Source organism: Cervus elaphus, chromosome 8 (assembly GCF_910594005.1).
Source record: "Cervus elaphus chromosome 8, mCerEla1.1, whole genome shotgun sequence".
NCBI classification, from domain to species: domain Eukaryota; kingdom Metazoa; phylum Chordata; class Mammalia; order Artiodactyla; family Cervidae; genus Cervus; species Cervus elaphus.
Window position 1 is genome coordinate 41,538,969 of NC_057822.1, and position 6,463 is coordinate 41,545,431.

At 40.1% G+C, this 6,463-nt stretch overlaps 1 non-coding gene across 1 annotated transcript; it reads right to left on the reverse strand.

The window, feature by feature from the left end:
- Window positions 1–1,244: 1,244 nt before the first annotated feature.
- On the reverse strand, window positions 1,245–1,345 carry LOC122698977. The gene has a single exon (XR_006342478.1). It is a non-coding gene; the product is annotated as a U6 spliceosomal RNA (small nuclear RNA).
- Window positions 1,346–6,463: the final 5,118 nt, after the last annotated feature.

Below are 6,463 nucleotides of genomic sequence, written 5' to 3' on the forward strand. Positions count from 1 at the left end.
TCATTTGGGAAAAAGGCAAATTCTGAGGAAAGGGGAGATGTTTGCCCTCTTCTTGTGGGGTCTCTTCTCCCTGTCATACATGCCTAGAGTTATTAACTCTAAAGACCTTTTTCTTCTTCCCACTTCCTTCCCCACCAAATTTTTTTTTAGTCTCAAAAAGTACATAAAATGAAAACCAAGACCAAATCCCAGGGGCAGATCATTTTCCAAAAACCATTCTTATTACAAAAAGAATACAGAAGGATGCGTTGAGGAAGGAGTAATAGAGGATGAGATGATCTGTTCCATATTTGTATTAGTAAGAGAGGTGACTTCATAATAATGAAAAATATGCACATATGTAACATTTGAGTTTGGCATTCCATGCAACTCTCAGTAAACATTGAAGGTCGATTTGTACAGTATTCTTTTTAGAGGTGAGGAAGCTGAGGCTCAGAGTGGAGGAGTGAAAATTGTCGTGAAGTTTAGATTTACCAAAGCCCATGCTCTGTACGATGTCACGTTGCTACTTTGAGGCCTTCTTTAGTACAAGGTCCCAGAGCCATAAGTGTTCTCCTTCCAGGCTTATTAACATCACACCTGTTCTCTGATACAGTTGAAGCTAGGTCAGTGAAAATGATATGTCTTATGCTGGAGATAACTTTGGTAGTAAACAAAGAATAAACCTGATCAAAGGGGAGAATAGCAGGCCTACCTCTATCAGTTGGTATTGTCTTCAGCTTCCCGTAACAATAACAGCAACAATAAAGCTACTGCAGCTTAATTAAATAGAGGTTTATTTTTTGTAAATCATCACAAATCCAGAGATAGACAAGTTTAGGCTGGTACAGAGAATTCTTAAACCTATCAGGGACTTGGCAGTTAAGCAGTTGTTTATCCTTCTGCTGTGCCATCCTTAGCAAGGACTTATAATCCCCAGCCAGGCTCATGAGATGGTTGCTACCCCACTGGACATCACAACTACATTCAGGCAGGGAGAAGAAGAATGAATAAAGGGAAAATGCATGGAGGGCTACAGTCCATAGGGTTGCAAAGAGTTGGACATGACTGAAGTGCCTGAGCGTGCATGCACACATGAGCCAGCAGAGCTTGTCTCCCTCCTCCTCTGTCTTTCTCTCTCTCTTCTTTTGGTGAGGAAAAAAAAAAAAAATCACAGTTTTAATATTTGATTCTATACATTGTGCTCTGACTCATCTGTTCTCTTGGTATTAGCCAGTGAAATAGCAAATCTTCTGAGAACTCTGCAAAATACAGAACACTTCACAAATATGTATGTCACCCTTGCACAAGGGCCAGGCTACTCTCTATATTGTTGCATTTTTAGTATTGCCAGAGCAAGCCCAAGCTTGTATCTTTTTAGCAACAAACAATAACTCTTCAGGAAGCCCTAAGCAAAAGACTGTGCTTACTTGTACATCATTGGACAATCTTGGGTCATATGGCCAGCCCATAGAGGCAAGGAAGTCTATGGAAGTGAATCATCTTAACTGAGCCTACTCCTGCCCTTGGTAAAATGGGAAGTTCTGTTAGTAAAGAATAGAGAATGGTTGTTGGGCAGACAATGAGCAACGGTCATCTCCTGTGGTAGATATTTCCTTCTGACTTCATCAAGAGTACACACTAGTGTGGAGAAAGAAGGCCTTCCTATCAGGGAAAAATATTAAGTGGATATTCTGGCATATGCTTAAACACCATCTTGGACCTTACTCATTTTCTTACTATTTCTGGAATCTTCAGTCTCCATTTCAGAGGTCTCCTCTATTTAATTCTCCTAAGTTGGAGTATTGATATTTGTCTTATTGACATTTAGCTATTGCCTTGCTTGCTTGCTGCCTCTATTCCCCACGTAGGATGGTGGCAGTGTTCACAGTTTGAAGGATCTGATTTTTCACCAGCTGCATAGCGGGCAGTCAAAAACTAAGGATTCACAACAGAACTGGGTTAAACTCAATTTCACTTCTTATAACCTGAGTGACTCTACCCAAGTTTCTTAACTTCTCTGAAACTTGGTTTCCTCATATGACAATAAAGATAATAAAAATGCCTTCCTCAGAGGGTTTCTATGAGGAAGAAGTAAGTCAGTGCATATAAAACACATAGAGGGATGTCTGATACATAGCAAGCATTAGATTGATTTTAGCTATTATTGTTATTGTCGCTGCTGCTATTAATCAAGTTGACCTGGATTCAGATCACTGATATACCATTTTCTTAGTTAAGTTATGAAAAGTCTTTGACTCTCAGTTTCATTATCTAGAAAAAGGTCACTGGGTCATGTAAGAGATGGTAAGTATGTAAAGTATAAGACAACTGTTAGTCAGTTGTGTCTGACTCTTTGTGACCCCATGGACTGTAGCTCACCAACCTCCTCTGTCCATGGAATTCTCCAGGCAAGAATTCTGGAGTGGGTAGCCATTTCCTTCTCCAGGGGATATTCCTGACCCAGGGATCAAACCCAGGTCTCCCACATTACGGGGAGATTTTTTTTACCACTGAGCCACCAGGGAAGTCCTGAGTATATGACAAAGTGACCGATAAATAGCAAGATCAGTAAGCACTACTAGTCACCTGTCACTCTCCATTTCCCCATTGCCTTGCAGCTAGGGGATGTGAAAGTCAATGTAAGTTTAATTCCCTAGAGAGACTTTTCCTTCTGAGTAAAAAGGCAAAAACTTATTTTGTGAAAGCTCTTTGCTCTCTGTGCTTCCCCTTCAGATGCCTGGAGATACTGCACTGATCTTGAAAGCATGGGGGCAAGGGCCACAAACAAATGATGATGGAGCAGAAAGATAGGCTTTCATTCCCAGATTGCATCACTGAGGCCTAGTACCAGCTTTAGATTGCCCAATTCTAGATGTATTATATGAAAAGAAAAAAACCTTAGTGGTTTAAACCAATATTCCTCGAGTTTTATTTTCAGTTCAATTCAGTCACTAAGTCGTGTCCAACTCTTTGTGACCCCATGGACTACAGCACGCCAGGCCTCCCTGTCCATCAGCAACTCCTAGAACCTACTCAAACTCATGTCTGTTGAGTCGGTGATGCCAAACAGCCATCTCATCCTCTGTCGTCCCCTTCTCCCAACTTCAATCTTCCCAGCATCAGGGTCTTTTCCAATGAGTCAGCTCTTCACATCAGGTGGCCAAATTATTGGAGTTTCAGCTTCAGCATCAGTCCTTCCAATGAACACCCAGGACTGATCTCCTTTAGGATGGACTGGTTGGATCTCCTTGCAGTCCAAGGGACTCTCAAGAGTCTTTTCCAACACCACAGTTCAAAAGCATCAATTCTTCGGCACTCAGCTTTCTTTATAGTCCAACTCTCACATACATACATGACTACTAGAAAAACCATAGCTTTGACAAGACAGACCTTTGTTGGTAAAGTAATGTCTCTGCTTTTTAATGTGCTGTCTAGGTTGGTCATAACTTTTCTTCCAAGGAGCAAGTGTCTTTTAATTTCATGGCTGAAGTCACCATCTGCAGTGATTTGGAAGCCCCCAAAAATAAAGTCTCTCACTGCTTCCACTGCTTCCCCATCTATTTGCCAGGAAGTGATGGGACCAGATGCCATGATCTTAGTTTTATGAATGTTGAGTGTCAAGCCAACTTTTTCACTCTCCTCTTTCACTTTCATCAAGAGGCTCTTTAGGTCTTCCTCACTTTCTGCCATAAGGGTGGTGTCATCTGCATATCTGAGGCTACTGATATTTCTCCTGGCAATCTTGATTCCAGCTTGTGCTTCATCCAGCCCAGCGTTTCTCATGATGTACTCTGCATTTAAGTTAAATAAGCAGGGTGACAAAATACAGCCTTGATATACTCCTTTCCTAATTTGAAACCAGTCTGTTATTCCAAGTCCAGTTCTAACTATTGCTTCCTGACCTGCTTACAGATTTCTCAGGAGGCAGGTCAGGTGGTCTAGTATTCCCATCTCTTTCAGAATTTTCCACAGTTTATTGTGATCCACACAGTCAAAGGCTTTGGCATAGTCAGTAAAACAGAAGTAGATGTTTTTCTGGAACTCTCTTACTTTTTCAATGATCCTACAGATGTTGGCAATTTATCTCTGGTTCTTCTGCCTTTTCTAAATCCAGCTTGAACATCTGGAAGTTTTATTTTACATGCAGCCTAACACAATCCATAATGACATTGATTTTAGCTCTATGGAAATTGTATTAACAATCATCATCATCATCATCTCTGTCTATGTGGTTCTAGGATGTCCACATCTGTGTTAATTACCAAAGGGCTTGATCAAGGCTCCATGGAAGAAACTTAGTCTGTAGAAAGTATTGCTTAAGACTCCTTGGGTCTTCAGTTCTCATAAGGACAGTGGAGGAATCTTAATTGCCTCTGGAACTTGGGGGCAAGGACTATTCAGTAGTCAGAACAAACCATAGAGTCCTGAGGGGACTACTCACCCAGGAGAGCCTTGTGCATCCATTGAATCCCACTGAATCTCTCTGGGGCTAGAGTCTGGAGATCTGTGAGGTTTATACCAAAAATACCTGGGTGAATTTAAGAATATCTACCAGGTGGATAAAAAGAGATCAATGCTGAGCAAAGGGTAATGTTGTAAGTATTATTCTGTGGATAATGTAACCACCACTAGAGATGAATGAGGAGTGACTGTGTTGAACACAATCTCTTCACCAGCTTATATTAAAAATAATTTTCTGACCAAATTTAGTCATACATAAAGGTATGTATTAAACATTTATTACAAAGCAGGCACAAAACAGCACATATAACCTAGTTTATAAATTTAATGAAATCTCAGCTATTGGCCTTTTAGGTTGCATGCACTGTTCACTTGAAGCAGAAATGACCATGAAGCAGAGTTCCATTAACCTTATAGTAGATATCAGGCCCTGGCATCCTGAAGACTAAGCCAATGGCCAGGCACACGACCATCTAGGAACAATATCCCTAAAGGTACAGGTCACAGGGTTTTCTAGATTTTTACTGTTTATACAATGGGAGAGAGAGTCTTTAGACAATGTTATACAATCCATATATCTTTAAATTCACTATTTGCACCAGTTAAAGCCCATTTCTAATATTCCTAATGCAAATAGACAAGTCATTAATTTTACCAATGAAAATCCATTTTTAACAGACATTCTACTAATTAAGAATACTCTGGTGATGGTCTTGGAAGGCTAAGATAGCTAAATCCTTGCTAGGAAGAAGCCCTGGAGGGTGAGATTTCTGAATAGAAGACTAATGACACATAGGGTTGACATTTTGATTAGGGCAAATGATCATCCTTCAAGTGTAGCTTAAGCTAACTGACATATCCTAACTTTATACTCCTTATAAACTAAAGAGGATGTTTAAGTTACACACATTCTATTAAGCAACTCATATAACTAATAAAGGACAAAATCAGATTGGCTCCTCCGACTCCCCAGTTTGAAAGTTCTTACTACTATTGTATCCCAACTTGACATTAATTCTACAAACAGTCCACACTCATTACCCTGAGAAGTAGCCTATTCTAAGTTAGCCTATTATCAAAAATTTTTCTACTTAAAGTAAAAATAGCAAATTTTGTAGCTGCTATTTATCTTGGAGCATCATTTTAAATGGCATTAAGGCAGAATTTAAAAAACAGAGCATCAGGTAATGAAAGTTTAGATTTGTAAGATGTGGTCAAATGTAAAATAACAAATCATTGACTATTAGAAAACAAGAGAAAACAGGATAAACATTGATGACAAGTACAAAGCAAACTTTGTCTTTCTATCATCCTTCTTCTATTTTGACACTGGTGTCTGTATTTTGCAGGCCTACTCTGATTTCATAACCATTTATGTTAACCTCTTTGATAGCTTTTTTTTAAATTAATAAGTGACCACACTATGTATGGCTGCTAATTTATTTTTCCAGAGGAAATTCTGGGAAAACAAAGAGTTCCCAAATATGATTATTGGTTTGTAGTGGTATTGTCTACACCAATGATCTCCAACCTTTTTGGCACCGGGGACCAATCTTGTGGAAGACAATTTTTCCATGGACCAGGGGACCTAGATCCCTTCTGTGTGCAGGTGGATACGAGTGATGGGGAGTGGCTATAAATACAGATGAGGCTTCACTTGCTGCTCCCTGTCACTCACCTCCTGCTGCACAGCCCAGTTCCTAAAAGGCCAAAGACCAGTACTGTCCTGTGGCCCAGGGGGTGGGGATCCTTGGTTTATATTTTTGAAGAAGCCAAGACAGATTCTGCTGTGGGAATTCAGGGGTCATCTGAAGATATAAAGAGGGTCTACACCTGCCATTCCTATGCTTCTTCCAAGCTGGGCCCAGAGATACAGAGGGGCCAAGCTCACACAGAGGGGAAGCCTTTCAGTTCCTTCACGTGCGTCATGACTATATGTAAATGTGTTTAGGGTTCTTTGGCTTTTCTTGTTTAGGTAAATCATTCTTAACTGTGATCTTATGTTTGCTTGATGGTTCTG